General features: G+C 34.7%; 2 long non-coding RNA genes across 6 annotated transcripts in view; one reads left to right on the top strand and one right to left on the bottom strand.

Annotated features, from left to right (window-relative positions):
* Window positions 1–23,266, bottom strand: part of LOC107071112 (uncharacterized) — a 46,801-nt gene that overhangs the window by 6,920 nt on the left and 16,615 nt on the right. The window contains exons 3-22 of one of the 5 annotated variants that reach the window (XR_016178625.1): window positions 23,057–23,186; window positions 22,922–22,979; window positions 22,777–22,837; window positions 19,234–20,525; window positions 18,064–18,811; window positions 16,802–16,978; window positions 14,417–14,737; window positions 13,086–14,231; window positions 12,008–12,159; window positions 10,891–11,264; window positions 9,526–10,566; window positions 8,498–8,871; window positions 7,830–8,387; window positions 6,076–6,451; window positions 5,669–5,769; window positions 4,417–5,408; window positions 3,743–4,318; window positions 1,606–2,397; window positions 1,161–1,280; window positions 711–1,057 (exon numbers count right to left, since the gene is read on the bottom strand). This is a non-coding gene — a long non-coding RNA (uncharacterized LOC107071112). Of the gene's footprint in view, window positions 1–710; window positions 1,058–1,160; window positions 1,281–1,605; window positions 2,398–3,742; window positions 4,319–4,416; window positions 5,409–5,668; window positions 5,770–6,075; window positions 6,452–7,829; window positions 8,388–8,497; window positions 8,872–9,525; window positions 10,567–10,890; window positions 11,265–12,007; window positions 12,160–13,085; window positions 14,232–14,416; window positions 14,738–16,687; window positions 16,706–16,801; window positions 16,979–18,063; window positions 18,812–19,233; window positions 20,526–22,776; window positions 22,838–22,921; window positions 22,980–23,056; window positions 23,187–23,266 lie in introns of those variants that run through there. The other 4 variants (XR_016178626.1, XR_016178628.1, XR_016178627.1 and 1 more) reach the window with 4 other exon arrangements.
* Window positions 8,878–10,618, top strand: LOC149030543 (uncharacterized). The gene is made up of 2 exons (XR_016178630.1): window positions 8,878–9,490; window positions 9,844–10,618. It is a non-coding gene; the product is annotated as an uncharacterized LOC149030543 (long non-coding RNA).

Genomic DNA, 23,266 nt, shown 5'->3' with positions numbered 1-23,266 from the left:
CACTCGTGTGTTAAGCCACCATCTCGTTCTTTCTCATTCTGGATTGACCAGTTGTTCCTTTTGTTTTTCACTAACATGAGTGAGCAAGCGAAAGAGAGAAAAAGAAACAAGGAAAGAAAAACAGAGAAGAAGATAGAAAGAGAAAAAAAAGAAGAAGAAAAAAAAAGAACTGGATGGGTGTACGAGAGAGGAACTGAAGAGAGAACATCTCTTGAAGAGGACCGTATTTTCTCTTTCTCTCTCTTTCTCTTACTTCTCAAAGAATAAGAGAGAAAGAGAAAGAGAATGCGAGGAGCAACAAGAGCAACCGTGACGCCGTACAAAGAGAGCAACGGATCTAAGGAAGAAAAAGGAGGAAAAAAACGGGCCTTCGGGGCAAACGGAAAAGGATAGGTCATTGGTTTGGTTGAGAGGGCAAAAGAGAAAAGAATAAGAGAGAAAAAGAAGGAGAGACATGTATATATACACAATATATATATAGGTATAGTAAAAGAAGAAGAAGAAGAAGAAGAAGAAGAAGAAGAAGTAGAAGAAGAAGAAGGAGAAGGAGAAGGAGAAGGAGAAGGAGAAGGAGAAGAAGAAGAAGACTCCAGGGATGTAAGGTGCAAACTTTCGTGCCTTATGCCGACTGACACGGATTTGATGATTAAAAAACTAGTTATCATAATATTTGACTATCTAGAAATTAGTCTCATTAGATCATTCATTACTTTTTCTTATACATTTTGTAATCTTTCATCTATCCTCGTTTCATTCTTCTGATGTTTTGCAATAGAATTTGATAATTAAAATGAGAGTTTTGATCTTTCAATTTTATCCTCCAGAAAGTTTCTAAAATTTTTAATTATCATGCTCATCGTCTTCTTGGTGGATCATTTTATTCTTCTTCCTCTTCTTCATATTCTTTTTGTTTTTGTTTTTAATACAAACGTATCGTAGAAGCACCGGCTCGCATCTTCATGTTACTCTGTTGTCGAGAACGAGTTTGACTTGAAGTTCGATCGAAGACGAGGGACGCACAGCGTTAGCAAGAAGCAGATACATACACCGATCGGACCTGAAGAAAAGGAACGACCCATGTAATTGATCTCGCTCAAGCAACGAGATACGAAGTGTTAAACTTATTTCGTTGCTCTTATCCGATCGAAACTTTGGCCTACTTTTTATTTTTCTTTTCTCATAGTTGTTATAGCATCTTTTTCTTTTTACAATTGTTATATTATTTCAAACAATTTCTCTTGAAATGAAACAAATCCAGTCAAGATTCGTCTTCTTCGTTTCTGTAAAAATATTGTTACACATTAGTCATGTATTAATATCATTTTTGTACATGATAAAATTAATTTCATTTTGATTTCATATTAGATATACAAAATGAGCTAACGTTCTTCTTTTTTTTTGTTTCCCCATGTACACGCATACGTAAGCAATTTCACTCGCAGAAGATATTTTTCTACTCTTCATAGAGGTAATTACGTTAATCCGTAAACGGGAAAATAGTTGCTGTGCGCTATCGAATGCATGGCCAGGGAATATATGACGCGATCAAAGGTCGGCATGCAAATTACGGTCGGTTAAGGCGAGTTGCCGCATTACGGTAATTACCGGTTTTGTTAAGTACAGAAATAAAAGATCAAAGAGAGATACGTTATAGTCTTATCGCTTTGTAACAGATAAATTGGTATGAAATAATTGGAAAGATAAAATTTATCCATATATTTTGTTTTTCTTCTTATCAACCCAAAAAGATAGTACACTGATTTAGGGTCCTTTGATTTCATTTTTATTCTTTTCTTTTCGCTAATAAATTCACTAATTTATATTGGAGATCCTTAATTAGAAATTATCCCACGTTCGATGTGATATCAAAATGTGATTAAAAGCGATCATTCCAAAGAATACTGAAAGAAAATATTTAGTTAGACAAATGTTTGACAACTAACATCAATTAATTTTGTTTTCTTAGAACATTTAAGTGGTTGATTGATCGATAACGAGAATAAAATCGATGTTTCATTTTCTTCAAGGGGATGAGAAGAGGGATATAAAAAGAGGAGATCTCTCGTGTAGCAAAGAAAACGTAAAGCCGGCTGTAACGACGGATGTGGTTGTGGCACGTCTTCCATTTCTTCTCTGTTTATCTCTCTCCTCTTTTCTTCTTTCTTTCGAGAGATGTGTAACTTGCACGTTCATAACCGCAGTGCTTCAATGACTTCCGTAATTTGACTCGTCACCTGCCTGTCGTTCGATTTAAATTCATTCGACGTGAGAGGAACAGAGAGAAGCCAACGAAAAGTAGAACTAAGTGTAACGGATCTTCACGAACGTTAGACGTTTAACAGTTAAAACGGTAACATTTCATGTTATCTTCATTTCCATGAGAGACATGTTTGGTATCTGTAATACAAATATACATTTTTTTACTTTAAATACTGATCTATTTTAATTAACAATATGCCGTATTGTTTAATCAATTGTATTTTCGTTGAAAACAAATTACTTTTGCCTATGTAAATAAATTTTCTCAGTATTACCCAAACATCAATCATTGTTAAGCATAATTTCGATCTATTTAAAATATATGCAAACTAAAGAAATATGTAAAATTTCTCTCTGTCAGTTGATCGGTCCGTCCCTGTTTTACAGCAAAGATGGTGAAGAAGAGTGTGAGGAGTAGGAGAAGGAGGAAGAAGAAGAGAAGGAGGAGGAAGAGGAGGACGGTGGATGAGGAAAGAAGAGGACAAGAAAAAAAAGGCAGAACTGGCAAAAGGGGCAAAACGGCTCTCTCCCTTTCCTCCTTCCCTTCACCCCTTGCCCCGCCATTTCTTTTTCCAGTTTGCTCATCTCTCTCTCTCTCTCTTTTTCTTTCCGAACTCCTCCTCTTTTTCTTCCCTCCTCCCTCGCCTTCTCATCACAAGACTCATGGTGTAGTAATGGTACAGTATGGTAAGACGTAGTACGATGTGCAACGTGTGTGCATCGACTTTCGCCGCTTACGTGCACGTGTGGCTACTCCAAAGCTTCGTTTCTTCTTTTAAAGAAGATGAGTAAAAGAAGGAGAAGGAGGAGAAGGAGGAGGAAGAAGAGGAGAGTGGCGTAGTGTTGAAGAAAGCAAACTGATAACCACTCGATGTCAAGGTCCTTTTGATGCAACACTCTTCTTTCATATGCATTTTATTATTTTTTTTTTCTTTCATCCAATTTATGAAAAAGAACTTATCTCACGAAATTTTTTGCCTGTTTATAAGAAAATAAAAGAAAATAATTATTACGTGTTATAGAAAAAAATTATTTCAGAAAAAAAAAGTATTACAAGTCTAAGAATGTAACTTTACAAATCTTCCCGGATCTCTTTTTGCTTCTACTACTGGTTACTGTTTAGAGCAACAAGAGATAAAAAGAGAAAAACAGAGAGAGAGAGAGAGAGAGAGGAGATAAAAAGGAATAAAAGAAGAAGGAGAGTAGAGGGAGAGATGCGGAACCGGAGAGAAAGTGAACCGGAGAAGAAGAAATAGAGAGTAAAGAAAAGGGAGAGTAAGAGCAACAACAACCGGTGTGTGTACTGCTGACCACTGCATCGCAGGATTCAGAAAAGAAGAGCAGAACGAGACACCTCCGGGAAAATGGAAGCAAAATAGGAAGGAGGAAGAACAGGAAGATGGGGAGGAGGAAAAAGGGAGAAGATAATCAAATAGAGACGCACACGAATGGCGAATATAAACATAGTGAACAACGACTTTACCTTCGGGCTTCTTTCTTCTTTCCAACTTCAAAGAAAAAGAATATATAGTAGCTTCTATCCTTGTATTTCAATCGTTATATATATATATGCGCCATAATATCCTTTATTCAGTAACTTTATTACATCTTTCCCATATTGTTTTTTTTTTTTTATTCTTCTTCACTCTTGCAGCAACCTCTTTTAGCCTACGATTTCAAGAAACCAGATACTCAAAGTGCTTTCTTTACGAAGTAAGTAAGTACATTACTGATTGTGAGTCTTGTTTGTTATTTGTAGGTAATATCGGAGACTATTATTTATCCTTATTATTATTATTATTATTATTATTATTATTATTATTATTCGAGAAAATAGATGTAATTTAAGTGTCCTCCCTTGAATGAGATTGTTAATCATCAAAAGAGATTTGTAATTTCATCTCATTTTAAAGATGATTGCTCTGAAAATGACTGATCCGATTCGAATTATTTTCAACTTTATCACATTAATCAAGATCCGATTATTTCATTTTAATCTTAATTAATCAATTTATTATATTCGTCATTTTTCAGCAATGTCTTTTTGGTACCTTGATATCTATAGAATAAATAAAAAATAATAATAATTCAAAATAAATGGTTTAATTAATTTCTAAACAAAAATATAAAGGTGTAGCAGGCAGATTGAAAGCTTACGATGAGAGTATCTCCGGTAGGCAAGAAGAAATTCAGGGAGCTCGTATTATTAAAGCACATCATCCTCTTCTTTTCTTCAAGGGGAGGTAAAAGGTAGAGCGAGGGACAATAAAATAAAAGAAAGAGAGAGAGAAAGAAAGAGAAAGGGTGACCGGTGCTAATACGAAAAATGGTAATCGACGTCAACGTCGGAGATCGGAACTGTTGATTTAAATTGCCTAATTGTAAGTTCCCTTCTCTCGGGGAGAGGTCTCCTCTCTTGGCAGAAGAGATCGGTAGTCCTGTTGCTGATGTAGCTTGGCTTCGTGCCTGCCGGTAGCCGTTGCACGTAATAGCGTTCGAAACGGTGAGAAAGGGGGAGGAGGATGAACAAAAGAAAGAGAAGAAAGAGTAGAAGGAGGAGTTTGAAGGAGGTAAAGGGATGAGTTACGTTGAAGAAATAAAAAGTACAAGAGGAAGGAGGAGAAGAAGAAGAAGAAGAAGGAACAGGAGAAAAGAGAAGATATTACGAAAGAAAGAAAAAGAAAGAGATAGAAAGAGGACAAGCTTGGCTGTTAAAAGAGGACAGGTTTGCAGAAGTTTCCAGGAGGTACCAAGGAGGAGGATATCAGAAGAGAAGAGATTAAAATCGTCGAATCTTGCGATGCCCTCCTCTTTGCTGAACAACCCCCCACTGATCCTGAAATCATTCTTTCCTTCCCCCACATCTTATTTTCTTCTTCTTCTTCTTCTTCTCTCACACTGACAGTAAAAGAACTTCTTCTACGAAAAGAAAAAAGGAATATATGGATACAATGTAAACTTGTGTATGTTAGGTTGTAATTAACTCGACTTTCTTTCTCTCTCTTTTTCTTCTTCTTCTTCTTCTTTTTCTTGACTTGCTACGTAGAATATACCTACGTTACAACGGATGGAAATGATGATTTGTTATCGAGTCTTCATCGTCTTTCTTACTTTTTATAATTCTTTACCTTGGTCGACGAACGAATAGTCTGAAAGAAATAAATGAGTCGATTAGAATCTTTTTTAATATTATTTTTTCTTAAATCGTTGTATAAAATATAGACGAGGATAACTCATGCATTTACATATTTTGTGTAAAGAGATAAACAACAAGATCGATGACCTGAAACATTGACCTACATTTTCTTACATCTAACAGTATTAAAAAATTAATTCATATACCCTATAATTCTAATACTTTCGATCTTCGCCATGAAATAACATGAATGATAAATAAAAAACAATTTACTGTGTATAATTTCCCATTAAGCGTACGGAAAGGTTAAAGTATCTTGATATACAGCAGCATAAGACCTTTAGTCAGATCTCAACATCGTTTCTTCTTGTATCCTACGTTTCAATGGCATTCTCAGCAATAGTAATACAATGTATATACTTTGTAAAGAGAAGAAAGAAGAAGAAGAGAAGGACGTTAGGTTAAAAATCCTCTCGTATGGAGTCTTGATTTGACGTAATCGCCTTTACTTTAAGTTGAGTAGCCAACATACTACCAACCAACCAACCAACCAACCAACCAGCCAAGACACACTTTGTAGTATACTTGCAGAATGCATCTCTTCCCTGTCTTCTTATCCGTCTACTTTTATCCTTTTCTTCTTCTTTTTCTTCATCGTGTTTTCTTTCTCTCTAACTTACCTAGACACCTTGTATATTATAGGATTCTCATCACGTTGCTTTTCAAAGATTCATCTTTCCCTACTTTTTTTTCTCATTCATCGTTTCTCGAGTAAACAGAACACCTACGTTAGTTGGTATTATTTTTTTTACATAAAGATCAATATAAAATTCATTCGATTCGCAATTAGGTCGATTCCCTTCTTCTTCTTCTTTTTTTGGGTTGTTTTTCTTGTCATTTACATTCTTGGTAGTTTTACGTTTGAAAGATATTCAAGCACAAGCCAAAGGCCTCCTTTACATTCTAGATTTGTGGCCTTGCTCGAAAAGAATTCGGCTGTGTTGCGTAACGTTGGGTTCTATCTAACATTCCAAGAGCATTAGTGAGATGCGTTTTCTAAAAGCAACAAATATATATATATATATCTATTAGTACTGAATATTCATTTTTCAATTCAGTTAATAATTCTTCGCAATAAGAAGTATTGCAATAAATTTGATTTAATTATTATTTAAAATAAAAGAGAATGGAAAAAGAAACAACCCGAAACTTTTCAACAACAAAAGCATTCAATTCGGCTGATCTTGAAAGGATTTAGTTTTGTCACTAAGAGTTTAAAGTGGATACTTTATTACACGGACGAATATTTGAGGGGTGGTAAAAAAAAGCAAGAGAGAGAGAGAGAGAGAGAGAGAGAAAGAGAGATCCTTGGCGTTTCACAGTTGTGATTTACACGTCGTAAAGGGTACGAGCAAGACTCCTCGTGAGCGTGTTAATACGCGTGCTTTCAAGAATGCTTGCGACCACTTTTCTCCCGTATGCGTGTCGGTTATATCGTAGACAAGTAGTATAAGTAAGTATGTATAGCAGAATAGTGACGTCACTAATGCAGCCTTTTACAAGAAGGTCAAAAAGATCATATGGTCGCACGAATGAGGGAAAGAGAGGAAACATAGTGTTAAAGAAGCTTTTAGAAATGTCATGCAATTCTTTGCTCATACATTTGAAATACTAACAATAAGTTTGGACTCACATATCTACAGGGTGAGTTAATAATTACTTTCATTTCGAGTATACGTGATTTTATATTTGTTACAAGTAAAATAAAAATATTTTAAATAAAATGTTAGGTTGATGAAGATGATTGAAATATATTAAAAGTTAGTGTTTCAATAATTTTGGAATATATTATAAAAAGAATTTCATTTTTTTTTTGGAATACTAAGTTATTATCGACTCACCCTATATATTATGTTTATGTATATATGTTGACGGATATATGTGGATAATAAAACGTTCACAGTCTCGAGTTCTGCTTCTTGAAAAGGCTAAATTATGTGCTAACATAAATACAGGATTAAATATAATTTTCTGAAGAGAGAAGAGCGTTATATGGAAAGAAGTCATTTTTTAAAAAGAGGATTTACACTCTTCTCTTTCTCTCTCTCTTTCTAAAAAATAAATTAATTTTTTTATTAAACTTTGTCGTTCGATTGTTTCATCATATTTCTCTTTTTCTCTCTCTCTCTCTCTCTGTTTCCCTTTCTTAAGAATTACGGAGGAGTACTCGTCGAAAAATTTCTCGAGCACGAGGCTGTGGCGATTCAATTAACTGCGGGTTAATAATGGTCACGGTGAGAGAAGGAATCCTGACGTCTCTTCGAGATGAGGAGGACGCTCTAGAGAAATAAAGGATCCGAAAGAGGATCCAAAGAAGAATAAGAATAAGAGAAATAAGAAAAAGAAGAGAAGGGATTCTCTCCCTCGCACATACCGCTCGAACCATGTACAAGAGATTTATTGGCGTACGGATTTGCATTTTAAATATGCGAAGTGGTGTGCTGGATGTTAAGCTGCCTCAAAAGAATATTCACCCTCTTCGACCTCGTCGCCATTATCTTCCTTCCCTCTTTCTCGCTCTCACCCTTTTATCTTTCTTCTCTCTTTTTCTTGTTATTTCTTTTCTTCTTCTTCTTCTTCTTCTTCTTCTTCTCCTTCTTAAGGGTGCATGGGTGTTCTGGTGCAAGATTGCAAAGATTCGAGATTATAACAATAAATGGTCTTAATTATACCTTCATAATAACGTATTATCTTCTTTTTTATCTCAAAGGGTATATGTTATATTAAAAAAAAAATCCTTTTTTTTTCTTTTTATTATGTTCCTATATTTATATCCAATATATTTTATTTTGTTATTGATTATCTTAATCATTTGGTTAGGCTAGCAATAATTCAGAATGCGAATTAGCATTTGAAAATATGCCCTCGTATGTTTAATAAATCTGTTTGATCTGGCGAGTAAAACACCGTTGCGTAATGAATTAGCCTCCACCTGTATATACAAAAACCACAGAAATATATACATGTATTTAATTATTCAGAATTATTTTCAATTTCATTTCTCATTCTATCGCTTAGAATTTCACATTTTAAAAAATATACCTTTTTCTTCTATTTTTTTTTTGTCCATTTAATTTCGATGATTTGAGGTATATCATCGTAACGTGTTGTCTTGGAAGCAAAAGCGGTAGCGAAAAATGGCAGAGACGAGAAGGTAGGTATATATTTTTCAACTGGACGGACGTCACTGATAAATTTACGCCAAAGTATTTTGAAGGGTTATTCCAAGCGTGCGCGCGCGCACGAGTCTACAAAAGCGGCACTGAAACCGGACGGCTGCCGGTCTTGTTCCATTAACGCCGTTTGGCACTGGATCAGAAATCATGAAGAAAATAATCCTTTCTGACCAGCTCTCCTCTCCTTCTCTTTTTCTTTTTAAATTTATAAATTACATGCAATCCGAATCAATAACTGACCTAAAAATAAATATATAATTTTAATGTATACAGATCACACACACACACATACATTGAACGAAATTACAATATAACAAAAGTGTCATGAATAAAAATTGACTAAATGTAAAATTCAAATAAACAAAATGAAGAAGGATTTTGAGATCTCATTCATTATTCATTCACCCATCTATCCATCCATCTATCCATCCATCCATCTATTCATTTTCGTTCGACGGGTATTTGAAGCGACCTTAAATCCGTTTCGAAAGGATGCCAACGAAATCACGCGGATTGGTCGCTGGACGTTTTGTCGTCGGACCGTGACAGCGGCTTAAGATGGGAGTCGAGAAATGGGGACGAACAAAGGCTTCGAGTAACGAGTGGAACAGAGAAAGAAAGAGAAAGAATAAGAACGAAAGGAAGATGCAACCTCTTGTTCAAACGTAAAAGAAGAAGAAGAAGAAGAAGAAGAGGAGAAGAAGAAGAAGAAGAAAAGAGACTGAAATCTTCGGGTGCGAGAGCTGACAAAATAAAGGAGGTGAAAGAAGACGAAAGAAAACAAGCGAGCCCAACAGAGCACAGAGAAGAGAAGAGAAGAGAAGAGAAGAAAGAGAGAAGGTGGAGTGCGAACGCGAGAGTTAGTTTTAATATTCCTACGGCGTGGCTCTGCACCTTCTTCTTCGACTTCTTCTTCTTCGTCCATCGCCATCACGTTCCTCCCCTTTACTTCTTCCTCCTGGCCCCCTCTTCTTTTACTCCTATTCCTCCTTCCACCGACTTCTTCATTCTCGCCAGTTCTCTCTCGACGTCTTCTTCTTCTTCTTCTTCTTCTTGTACTTCTTGTTTTTTTCTTTTTCTTTTTCTTCATCTGTCCACCCTCTTTCTCTTATTCCTTTTTTTTTCATTTTCTTTTTCTTTTTTCTTTTCGTCATCTTCTTCTTCTTCTTCTTCTTCTTGTTTTTATTCTTTTTTCCTTTTTGTGCTTTCTAGTCAAAAGCCGTATGACGGAGGGGAAGGAAGAGGGACTGGTACTGATGATGGTGCTTGTGCTGGACCAAAAGAGGAAGACACTTTCAACATGGAACGAGAAAATCAATTTAGTCCACACGCCATCAACGCCGATTGATTCCGCAACGCGTGATTCGAATAAATCGATTATTGTCCGTGGATCCATTCGGTTGTGTCCTATAAATTAATGTCAAACGTTCCTCTCCACCCTCTTGGATTCTCATATCTATAAAAATAATTCATTTATTATTAAAAAATTGTTCTTTAAAATTATTAAACAAAATGTACACATACAAACACACATGCATATACACAGTTACTTTACATAGTTTATTTTTAATTAATTAAAGCGTTATTGTGTGTGTTATTAAGACATAGCCTTTGTTTATAATAGAAGCGTGTCAGAAACGGTTGGAAGCTAGTAGATTAGATCGATTGTAATTGTAAGAAGAAGAGACGTAATCGGATTCCCTTAGCAACAGTGTCGTCGTTGAAGGTAAAGCTAGAAGTCGGTGCCCCGGCGTGTGTACTCGCGGTGTCGGATAACGAGACGACGCTGCGATAGCAACGATCTCTGGGTGAATCTAGCCACGCTCAAGCCTCCGGCTTCTTGCCCGACCAACAACCATGGGGGCATCGACTTTTTCGTGTCACGCGACACTACCGAGTTTCCTCTTCCTCTCTTAATTCTTCTTTCTTTTTTACCTACAAACATCATACATTAATATCACATTAACAATAAACAATCTACAATATATATTTAGGAAATTAATTGACATTAATTACTATTTTCTCTTGGCCCAAAATTTTCATGTAAAAAAAGAAGATCCTTTGACAAATATAAATACTGTTTGTTAAATCATAAATGTAAGAATAATCAATTCAGAAGCTAATTAACGTTTTAAGAATATAAATAATATTGAAAGGGAAGTGTTGGCTGCAATAATACAAAAGGGAAAGTTTATAGAAAGGATATAATCGTTTCTGGGCGATAATGCTAGGACGTTAGGAAAGAGCAGTAACTACTACCTTGCTGTTAGCTTCAGAATTAAGTTAGCGGTTGAATCGACATGGCAATTCGTTCCTATCGCTAGCCTCGATCGACGTTGTTTTCGCCCAAATGATAAATGCGCTGCGCTATTAAAATGGCCTTGGCTGCAGAAGTAGCGTTCGTATAAAGAGGAGGAGGAGGAGGTGGACGACGACGACGACGACGACGAAGAAGAAGAAGAAGAAGAGAAGGGAGAGGATGAGAGGTTGCTTTTCTCTCTTTCTTTCGATCGTGACTAAAAATGGCGATGCAGGTCGAGCCTCTTGCCGAGGGCGGATCGAGATCGAAGCCCGCGGTAAGATCGGCCGCAGCTGCGTCAGCGTTTTCACGGTCGTCCGGATCGTCAATGATACTGCAACAGCCAAAGATGCTATTTAAACTTTTTAAACGCAATTGTACATCTCATAGATACCTATATTTTTTTTTGTTTTGTTATTTCATAGCAATGATTTTTTTTCTAAACCTGAAAACAATGTACTAAGTCATGTTGAATTACTTATTTCTCATATTTTGTTTTTATAAAACAAGCGAATGATTCCAAGACGAAAAACTTAATTTGCAATTGCAATTTTGTAAATGAAATTTGATCTACGCTAGGCATTCAATTAAATTTCAATTGAAGTCAATCAATTTAATTTCCCTTGGGATTGATGTTAAACGTTGAAATTCAAACGCCTTGAATCTGGTTAACAGTACTCTTCGGACGTTGACAAAAGTTGTAAGAATATTCATCAGTAATTTTACAAATTTACTAGAGAGAGAGAGAGAGAGAGAGAGAGAGAGAAAGAGAAAAAATGTGGTGACGTATATTTCAATGAAAACAACACCATCCAACATCACCACCACCACCACCACCACCACGCAACAACACCATATCACGTAGTCTTCCTTCTCTCAGAAGATTTAAAGCGATCCTCGTTAATCACAGCCAAGCTTCTCGATAAACTTCACGATTATCGTGATTGCCGGTGCAAGCAAGTCCAACCGAACCCAGAGAGAAGCTGTTGGCCCCAGGCTGATGTACGTGCGTTTAATGCATACGCTAAGAAAGCAAGCACAAGAGAAGTTAGGATTCAGAGAGTAGTATGTACTTGCCACAGGTGCAACGAGTTCTGATGCATTATCAAGTCGTTCCCTTCGAAATTTTCGCAACCCTCCCTTTTTCTTTCCTATCCTTTTTTTTCTCCTTTTAAGTTACCTTCATTCTTTTCCAATCTTCTTTGTTTTAACCATCATTTTTATTTGACCTAAAGCAGAAAAAAGTAAACGTTAGTACGCTTAATGATTCTAAGTTGAATATTATAAGTTCATGATTAAAACAAATATATTGAGATCTATAGTGTTGTTGTATTAATGATTTGTACACGAATAAAACTTTAAAAAAAGCAGATGATCTAGTGATCATGTTCTCTCGTCTCATTCGAAGATCGTAATTTACAATCAGAGTCAGGACCATGAACGAGAGACTTATAATTGCGCTAAATAACCGGAAAGTTTCTTTCTCACACTGTCGCAAAAGAAAAAAAAAAAAAAAAGAACAACACGAGAGAGACACATCCCTTTATTACGATATATGGTTTTCCATGATTCATGACTACCATACGCGAGACTGTGCTTGTAACTCTTTTCTATTTCTTCTCCTTTTGTCTTCTCTCGCCATTGATCTTATTGTTAGTTAGGTGAGTTACAAATGTATTCGCGAATTTAAATTTTAACGATGAACTATTTTTAGAATTAAATCTATTAGACTACATGATAAATGAATCATTAATATAAAACCCTAGTTAAGATAAAAGTAAATCTTACGTACACGAAAGCTGACCACCCCTGTTCTATAGAATGCCCGGTTGAATTAATATTTTGTATTTAAAATGTCGAGCTTGTTAAATTAAGTATTTTTGGGGAGTACTTTGTGCAATAAAAATATGGCCAATATTTATTAGCCGATTGAGAATATGTATAAAGATAAAAATAAAATAAAATACAATAAAAAAGAAGAAGGAAAAAAATATAATATAAAATAAATGTGCCAATGGAAGATAAAAAATTGTCAAAAGCCGTTGAGTTGAAAGGGACCGTGTCTCTTTAGAGGCGTGGCGAAGAACCATTTACAGGTAATAAAGAGTAAAGTACAGGACACATGTTGAGCACGAGATTGCTCCTATATACTAACCCGTTCTCTTTCTATCCCTTTTTCCTTCTCTTTTTCTTAATCGCGCGAATATTCGTTCGCGAAGCTCAGTTCCACAATTTCTTGTGCGAGTTCCAGTACTTTGTACCGGAGGAGCGTTTTCTCTCTTCGGATTTATCCTGTTTCTCAGAAAGAGAGAAAGAGAAAGGGAGCTTCTTTCCACGCTACTTTAACACCAACGTTTCCACGCGACGCTGAAGCAATTTCTGCAGCAAAGTCATTGCCTGGCAATTACAGTTTCTTATTCCTCACCTCGTGTATCTCTTTCTCTAGGCTGTCTCACCCTCTCTCTCTCTTATTTGATATCGTCTCATCTTTTTCTATCTTCTATCTTTTATCTTTTATCATCTCTTCTCTTTTCTTTTCGCACGATATTATTATCTTTTCTCTTTTTGTGCCTTTAAAAGGATTAAATGGATGTGAGCCTTGAAAATCTTTTCTTTCTTTTTTTTATTTTTATTTTTTTATTTCCTTAAGAAGTTCATTACCTGTACGTAAGAGATTGGTTATTTGTATTATTAAGTGTGAACTTGTGTTATACGTTAGCAAAGTACTTTCTTCTATAATAACTGTTATTAATCATTCTCAAAAATGTAGCACACAGAAGGTTTAAGAAAATAATTTTAATTCCTCTTATACGATTAATCAAATTCTTAACAAGTAAGAAATGTAAATAAAATAACCGAGAAGTATATACTTTAAATTTAAAACCGCAATTGAGCTAACAGTACTATTAAATTAAATGATAAACAGCCACAAGATTCTTCAAAGTAATATTCCAAGAAAACCTTATAAACCTTTAAGATCATTTTCATAGAATTCTTAAGAAAAGGGAACCCTTTGTTTCACCGTTTAAGGGTTAAGTTCCATTAGAAGATGCATGTTTTGTGCTACGTCGTACTTCAAAGAGAAAAACAAGAAGAAAACGAAGTAGAAAAGAAAAAGAACATGAGGTAGAAGTAGAGGGGATCTGCACGAAGAGATGCAGGTCATTTTTCGATCATTGACCTTTTGAGAGGATAGCACGCTTCGAAAGGAAACTTTTTCCTCGCGCTAACGTCATACAAAGTGTCTTACATGACGACTGATTATATTTTGTCCATGTCCAAATGTCCTTTTTTTTGTAGTCTGAAAGAAAAACAAATGAAATTGATTAGCTTGCTCTTCTTGAAATTATACAAAAACTTTAACTATTAACGTGAGATTATTATAGGTCACAAAATTCTTAGATGATTACATAATTGAATTATTCTTTTTTGCAAAACTTTGTCGACACATTGTAAATGAATTATTAATGTTATAACAAAGTATACCTGTTAGATTTTGTTCTACCTAACAATTCATCCAATACATAGAACTATTGTAATAATATACTTCTATTATGTACTTTCAACTAGTATATTAAATGCTGTGTTGCAAGAAGAAGATATATACAGGAAAAAGTTCTTGGCGGTGGTCTTCCCACAATGTTGAACAACTACTGAGAGAGGACAAGACTTTTCCTAGCTCAACCGAACTCCTCTTCGATTTACGACTCGGACATAGAAACCGTGATGGAAATTCTTCAAGAGGTTTCCTTGTTGCTATGTGAAAGACTGGGTTGCTTTACTCGATCCGGTTTCTAAATTCCCATGCTGGAATCATATAACAGTTTAAAGTAGCAATGGTTTTAATAGTTTCAAGTAGATATAACTGTAATAATTTAACAAAGATTATGATATAAAAAAAAATATAGAAAATATATATTTCACAAGAATTAATAAATTATGTAAGAATAAGAAAACAAAAATATCTATTCAGCATAAAGGATACGTTAACCATAAAACAATCATAACCGAGTAAAAACTCGAAGAACAAACTTTTTCTCGAACAGTCATAACTTCGTAAAAGATTTAGTCTCGCTCCAGGGTGGAACCTTTACGATCGATCATTTTCGTAAAGTCAAAAGACATCAAAAAAAAAAAAAAAAAAAAAAGAAAGGAAAAAAATACAAAGAGAGAAAGAGAACTACAGCAAGTAGAGAAGAGAAACGATCCGGTGACTAGCGAGGCGAATCGAAAGAACGAAGACACACACACACAGTGTAAAAAAGAAAAATAAAGAGAGGGGCCTTGGACCAAAATTACTTCGTGGAATGCAATCTCCTAACCTCGCGCAACTCTCGGAAGAAGAAACTACAATTGAACAGAGAGCATGCCCTGGTATGAAGAAGAAACACCAGCAGCAACAGCAGCAGCAACAGCAGCAGCAACAACAACAGCACATCGAAGTAAGAAAAAGAAAAAGAAAAAAAAGTATAGTCTTAAGATTTCAACGTGTATCTATATCTTTTAAACTGACCAATCCCTTTCCATCTCTGTTTTTATCTTTAACGTTAATAAAGGCCAACTCGAGGTACGTAAAACCAATGAAGAAAAATACCGCGTTCGTTTCCTTTCTCATGCTCTACTATTGTCTTTTGTTTTTATTTTTATTACCAAACATTTCCGAACCGTTTCAATACCTTTCTTTAATTTTTTAATCTTTTTTTTTTTTTTCAAGAAGGCCTCTCCTCTTTTTTTCCAGGTGTATTGTTGCTACCTGCTGATAATAATAATTTCGTTCGGTCTTCCCTTCTGTGAGAAAGTAATTTTTGCTTTGACCTCGTATTTATTTTGTTCTTCTTTTATTTTGATTTATTACTTTATTATCATATTTTTTATATCTTCTTTTTTTATTTTGTTACGTGTCATACAATTAATTTCTTATGTTACACGACACATTACTTTTATATTATAATATTTGTTTTATTTTTTATTTTTACAGAAGCTTTTCACTTTCTGTTTTCTTTTTTTTTTAAATAGACAACTGATACTCAATAGCGCGTGTCTCAGAGCCCTACATTTAATTCAACAAAAATCCTGGCGTGATATAAACGGTGAAAGTTGTCCGCGTATCCTCATCGAGTCGGTCGTTTACTATTTTGTATGATACACACATATCTACACATGCATGTAATACATATGAATCAGTCTAGATAGAAGATCATAATTTAAATCAATCTCTAAATTATATATCAAAAATATTTAAAAAAGAAAAAAAAGACAGGAGAGAAGAAGATAAATCAAAATAAATAAATAAATAAAAATCAATTTAGTGACGAGTATACGAGACTAATAAGATTACAATAATCATAAGTTAAGTCTATTTAAAAAAAGAAAGAAAAAACATCTTGAAAATTTGTACTTTCTATCATACATTACTTTTGTTTCGTTTTTTTTAAATATCAAATGATAAAACAACAACTGACTAATTCATAACAATATTGTATCCTCTATTTCTCTCTTGAACTCTGATCTCGTCATTCTCTAATTTCTCTTTCTTATCATAGTATTTCTCATAGAGTGAATAATATCGTTGAAATTCAGTGATAACGAAGAGGAAGCGAATGTTTTTTTTTTCAAATTTACTATATTACCATCTCTACTAACGTTTAATTACGTCGTAAGATTCCTTCCCTATCTTTGTCTCGCTCGAACATTCACATTTGCGATTAGATTTTGGCGGAAAATATTTATACAACGAACTAGCGAGTAGAAACCAACCTCGAGGTATATAAATTGATAACCAAGTATGTGATAATGGCAACGCACACACGCACGTGATTAAGTCTTATCGTGTTGACTGTATAGAAGTAGATATACAAATACAATAAGTACCCAACTTGTGTGTCTGATATTTGTAGAGACTCTTTCTTGGTGTACGTGTACATAAATATTTCTATCTTCGATATTTTTCATAAATACGCAGCTTCCTCGTCGTTCATAATACGTTTCTTGATATATGATGGATCAGAGTTAATACTTTTGAATAATTTATTGAATCCAACCAGAAACCTAAAATGAACAAAATTATTAATAATTTAACAAAAATACTTCATCTAATAAAATAAACAACGTACTAATTACAAATTTCATACGTTTAATATTATGACATGAGTATACTTCATGACCGTTCCATAATATGGCAACTAAATTGAAATGATTAAATAAAAAAAAAAAAGAAATAATATGCATTTAAGTTTGCGTGTGTGTACAGCTGTGCATGGACTTGTTTTAATTAAATTAAAGAATCATTAGTTACAAAGTCGTTTATTAAAGGCAGTTAAAAGAGCCGCAGTAATGGCGAACTCTATCAGATTTTATTTAATTCGCTCGATGGAAGAATATAACTTGTATATATATAGGTATGTATAAGGACCTCTTCCCTTTATCTCTGCCTATTTCTATCTCTCTTTCTCTTGAATGCGCATCTACGTACATACATGCATATATATCTATACACATTGCCAAGGAGGTCTCTAACGATGCATGTACCAACGAGGTCGATGACCATCTCGTAAACAGATCGCTTACGCTCAAGGACGCCTGCGTAGTACGCAGTGTGGCTCCTCTTCTTACTTGCATACGCATAATATCGTTTTGTACTAACGATCTAAAGGATACGAGGAAATCCTTTGAATTTCCATACGTGGCATCGTGTTTAGAAAAAACTGTCAACTGTAAATATTTTATAAATATACATCAGTAGATATGTATATATTTATTTATACAAATATAATTTGATAATATCTGTTAGAATATATTTACTAAGAAATTATTTGTTTTGATTAAAAGCAAAAAAAAATAATACAAATAAATACAAATGCACTTTTCTTATCTTCTTTAAACAAAACAAAAAATCAAAAAACATGTGATTAAATAAAAAATAATAAGAAATGCAATAAAATATTCAATGAACGAACGAACGAACGAACGAAGAGAATCCCAATATCCAAACGAAACTGAATCAGAACATTGTAGAAAAAAGCTATGAGAATCGTTGAGAGAACGTATCTTCGGAATAAATTCGTGTAAACAAAACCTTTGAGAGAACAGAGAGAAAATGTATTGGCAAGATCAAGTTGTGGCCCTTTTAATACCTTTCCACTCATCATCCCTCCTCCCCCAAATCTCTTTCTGCATACGAGAGAGAAACCGATCGACAGTTTTTCCCCGGAGGCTTGCCTCCTCCTCTCCGTACCACCTTTTGGTCCACCGTGATGCGGATCACGTAGTTATATCTCTCTCCTTTCCACTACCCTTCTCTCTGTCCCTCCCTCTCGATCCCTTAGTCCCTCCACGCATCCATTCGCTCTGAATCGCACTGTTTTTATTGGCCTCTTATCTTCGACCGATGGTGAATCACCAACAGAACCCGAATACAACAGCCTCAGGGCAAAGAGGAGTAAGACTCGAAGAAGAAGAAGAAGAAGGGTGGGGGAGAAAAAGAGGAGGAGGAGGAAGAGAAGAGTGATCCCAGTTTGCGTGTTGTGTTATTGCCGAGAGGTTTGTGTTCGTGAAATGGCCGAGAGGAGAGATACACGAAGAGAAGAAAACAGAAGAACTTGAGTGGGGGGAAAACGAAAGAGAGAGAGAGAGAGAGAGAGAAAGAAGAAGAGTATGGACATGGTGTTGACCGGGCTTTGAACCCTGGTCCCTCTGGAGTACTACGCCGTAGTACGGAGCTTGGTCGGATTGGCCAATCCGGTCCTCTTCTTCGGTGCATCGGGTTCACTATCAACCCTACTTTCATCGTCTTCGTTTCTCTTTCCCTTCCTGTGTATTTCTTATATCCTCAACCCTTCCTCTTCGTACTTTTCAAACATTGTCTTCTTTTATTTGCTATATCTGCATAAAAATATGTTATTTAGTCATTTTATAAATATCTCTTCATGTTTTATATAAATTACACACACACACACACACATATATATATATATATATATATATATATATATATATATATATTCTATGTGCTAAACGATAAGTTAAGTTTCTTAAAATATGAATCAAACGGATTTATAACAGATTTCTAAGTTGGTTCCGTTATCCAGGAAAAGTCCAGTATACCCCCTGCCAGGTGTATTGATACTGAACAGGTGGTATCTACTTCTACTTCTAACTGATGTTGTTGATGCTGTTAGAAAAAACTCATTCCTCTCTCTTTCTCTTTACTGAAGATACAAGGAGAGAGAAAGAGAGAGAGGGAGATAGAGAGGGGGCGAAAAAAGGATGAAAAGGAACTCCTGGACGCGTCAGTTCGTCCATACCATTTTGCAGACGAGACGAGAACGGCTTCTGGTGTTGAGCTTCCTCGAAGAAGACTTGGAAGAACGGCCTACTACCAACTCTCTCTCTCTCTATCTCTCCCTCTCTATCCTTTCTTTCTCAGCAGCCTTGCATTGCCTTGCTGGACTATACGATGGATGATCTTCTCTTTTCTACTTGCTTGCTGATTCTCTTTCTCTCTCTCTCTCTCTCTCTCTCTCTCTCTATATATATCTTCGATGGTGGGGAGAGAAACAGAGACAGAAGAGAGTTGAGCAGGGTAAGGAAGGAAGGAAAGGACCGTTGCACTGACCGGGCTTTGAACCCGCTATGTGGTAAACAACAGGTACGTTGCACCCGTGCCGCAATTTGTAAGACTCGACCTGACGAAGATCTCTGCACCGGGAAGTCGTCGCTCCGAAAATACTTGGCGAAAGACTTCCTAACGGCAGTGTACTCTATTCACTTCCTCTCCCTTTTATCATATCACCTCCTTCCCAACTCTATCTACGCTTTCCCTGTACTTTCTTCTTCAACAAACTGCTAATTGGAAACTTAACTTCATTTTCTTCAACCAGAACTTTATAATGGGCTCTTCAACATCTCTAACAATCAAGATTTTGATGTATTTTCATTTGATTTTACATATACCTGATGACTAATACATTGTTTACGAATCCGTTCCAATTGCTGTGGTCTTTACGTGGCTGGATTTAATAAGAAGACAATAATAGTGATGATTATAATCATCAAAAATGTTTGTTAATTTTGGTTGTTAGATAAGGTTTTGTATTGTTCACCAGGAAATGGGCTATCGGTTTGAAACGGGGCCAAACGGTATCTTGACTCAGGAACGGACGTCATCAACTTCCGGTGTTGTTTAGACGAAGCGTCTAGCACTCTTTCATGACCGATCATGACTCGTCGTTTCGCTTACGAGAGATGGCGTAATACGTTCGTGCAATGAACATTTTCTATCAAAAAGAGAGAAGGTGATGAAACAAAATCTATTTTACATATTTCCCTACAAACTATCGACCCTTTTCTTTTTATTTTCTCTGAAAGAAAAACGTCATTCGTAATTAGAAGTATTACCAATTGACTGAGATGACAATAAGTTCATTTTTAAAATGTTTTCTTTCTGTTTAAATTTATCAAGATATCACCTTTCGATTTTTCCAAGTCAAACAGAAAAATACTTTGCTATTCGAGTGTTCTCCATTACCGACATTTGAAATTTGTTACTCAGCGAACCTTTGGCGCCACTGTCGTTGAATTACCAATAGAAGGCCACCTATACAATTTTTGGCGACTTTTTAAAAAATTTCTTACACTTTCTATAACATATCATTTAAAAAATAATATTATATATGTATATATAAAATTGTAAATAGAGAGATGCTATTTACCAAACATAAACAACGTTTAGAGATATTATGCAATACCCAATATACTATTTTTGTCAAAAAAGGAGAAAGAAAACAATATGGCAGAATTCTGCATATCTTCTTCTGCGTATTTTACAAATAATAATCGTGATTTTACACGTTATTGTTATTATTATTATTATTATTATTATTGTTGTTGTCACGTTTCTCTTTCCTCCACTTTAGCTTGTCAGACAATAAACACGCAATGCTTGGTAATAATAGTAGTAATAATAATATAACCGAAAAAAAGAAGAGAATATTGAGAGAGATAGACAGAGAGATTGCTTATTTTGTTTCACTTTGGTTCGAGGAGGAAGTGGTAAAAAAAATGCATACTGCAATTCAAACGTATATATAAGTATAAGGACAATTGTGTCCACTGCAAAACCAGTCATGGTTCGACTGCTCTCACGGTACCGATCCGCTACCGGAATCGAGGTCATTTCCGGCTTACTACTTTGCTTTGGAACGGAGATTGAAGTGCAAAAGAATAAGACATGATCGATCATCTTGATTTATATTCTTTTCTTTTATCTTCAATTTCTAATTTCATTTTTTTTTTCATTTTACTGTATTATCTCAACATCCAGTCAAATAATTTCTATCAAAACAAAATTGTATGTTTGCCATTTTGTAGAATCATAATTTTCTATAATCTCTATTATTTACAATTAAAAATAAAAGAAATTGTGTAAGATAAAGAAATGGACTGGAAAAGACAAAAAAAAAAAGAAGAAATAAGATGCACGATACATTTGTAAATCATCAATCACAAAAATCTGTCAGTAAAGTGTCAAACGATGTATTTCTTTTTAACTTATTGATTCCAAAGAGCAAAAAAAAAACAGAGAGAAAGAAATAAGCAAGGTTCTTCGTTTCATTGAAGAACGAGTGCGAAATGTGAACGTATCGTCTAAAAATATTGTCGGGGAGGCCCAAGGTGCGCCTAGCAACAGAGATTGCATAGAAGCATGTAACTATAGTGAACGTGCGTGTTGTATACGTACTACATCGTCTACACGGTCGTCATCGTCGTTGTCTTCGTCTTCGTCGTCATCGTAGTCGCACAAAGAGTCCGCGAGAAACCACGAAAATGAAAAGATTAAAAAAAAAAAGAAAAAGAAAAAGAAAAGAAAAAATATAAATATTACAAAATTGATATTTAAAATATGTAGCAACTTTTAAAATATTCAAATAAAACTAAAAATAAACGTGTCCAATTGAAAACACAAGAATATAATATTCATTTTAATTAAAAAATCGTTAAAATTGTTGTTTGAACAGAACCATAATGTAAAAATTGTTGATTTTTGTTCTCAATTAAGAAATATCTCAGGATAAGTTTAAACGTCTGATTCACGTAGTAAGTCATGTGAGCACTCTCTTAGTCACGTGAACTTACTACTTCAATATTCAAAATTTACCGGTACAACATTAACACACAAATACTATTTATACAATAATTTGTATAATTCATTTTTCTTAATATTCTAATTACTCTTTCAATCTTATTCTTATGTTTTTAATTGAATGATATAAACGGACGTTTCTTACAGTCTTCATTTTCACGGCTACATGATTAACAGGGTAATATTATAAACCCTTAAATTCGAGTATGAAAAACGAGCGTAGTTTTTCTGGGTTTTTTTTCTTTCTTTCTTTCTTTCTCTTTTTTATTTTTTTTTAAATCGAGACAAGCCGGATACGCTAATTACAAGATGATACGAGAAACGATCGATAATGATATCTTACTGAAATCGGTGAAGGTACATTTTTTTTCTTTCTTTTTTTTATATACTCTCTTTTCTCTCTCTCTTTCTTTCTCTGTCTGTCTTTTAAAGAAAGATTGCTCTTCTCTACACCACTGTAGTAGGACAATTATCCTCAATCACGTTCCACGATTCGAATCGGATTGGTGTGCAGATGCTGCTGCACTCTGTCTCCCATTTTGAAACCCGATATCCGATGACCGTTAAGAACCACAATAATAATAATAATAATAATAATAATAATAATAATAATCGTAACAACAGTACAAAACGGAAGCAAAGTCAATTTTACTCTCACGTGTGTCGAATGGGAGTTTCGTAAAGGGTCCACAGTAAAAGAACGCACCTGTTTTTGAATTCTCGCAAAACAAACGAGCATCACTGAAGTTCAAAATCTCACGAAACACCTGTATATACTTTGCTTATTAATTCTTTTTCTTTCTTTATATTCCTTTTCTTTTTTTTTTTCAAGTTGTAAATTTCAATCTCACCGTCTTTCATCTCATATTCAGATTTGTACTATTTCTTCGTATTTTTTCTACAAATTTTCTGTAACAAGGAACGATTGTAAGGATAAAAACGTGTGGAAAGTAAAAGGAATGAATTAAGGTAATTAATTAATTAACCTGGAGAAAAACAGGATGACTAAGATGGAAGGATCAATTACTTCTTCTTTTGAAGGTGTAACATTGGAAGTTCCAGCTTTGAATTTCTTACGTTGAAAATGACCATTCGCGGCGTTTATAGGGGGATTTTCTGTAACAAGGAATAATGATAAGGAAAAGATGATAAGAAGTATTGGATGAAATTATGATGAACAAAAAAATGGCTGTTAA

The sequence above is a fragment of the Polistes dominula genome, unplaced genomic scaffold (assembly GCF_049000335.1).
Source record: "Polistes dominula isolate Pdom_NZ unplaced genomic scaffold, Pdom_raw_medaka contig_11, whole genome shotgun sequence".
In the NCBI taxonomy this organism is placed as follows: Eukaryota; Metazoa; Arthropoda; class Insecta; order Hymenoptera; family Vespidae; genus Polistes; species Polistes dominula.
This window is presented reverse-complemented; position numbering and strand designations above follow the sequence as displayed.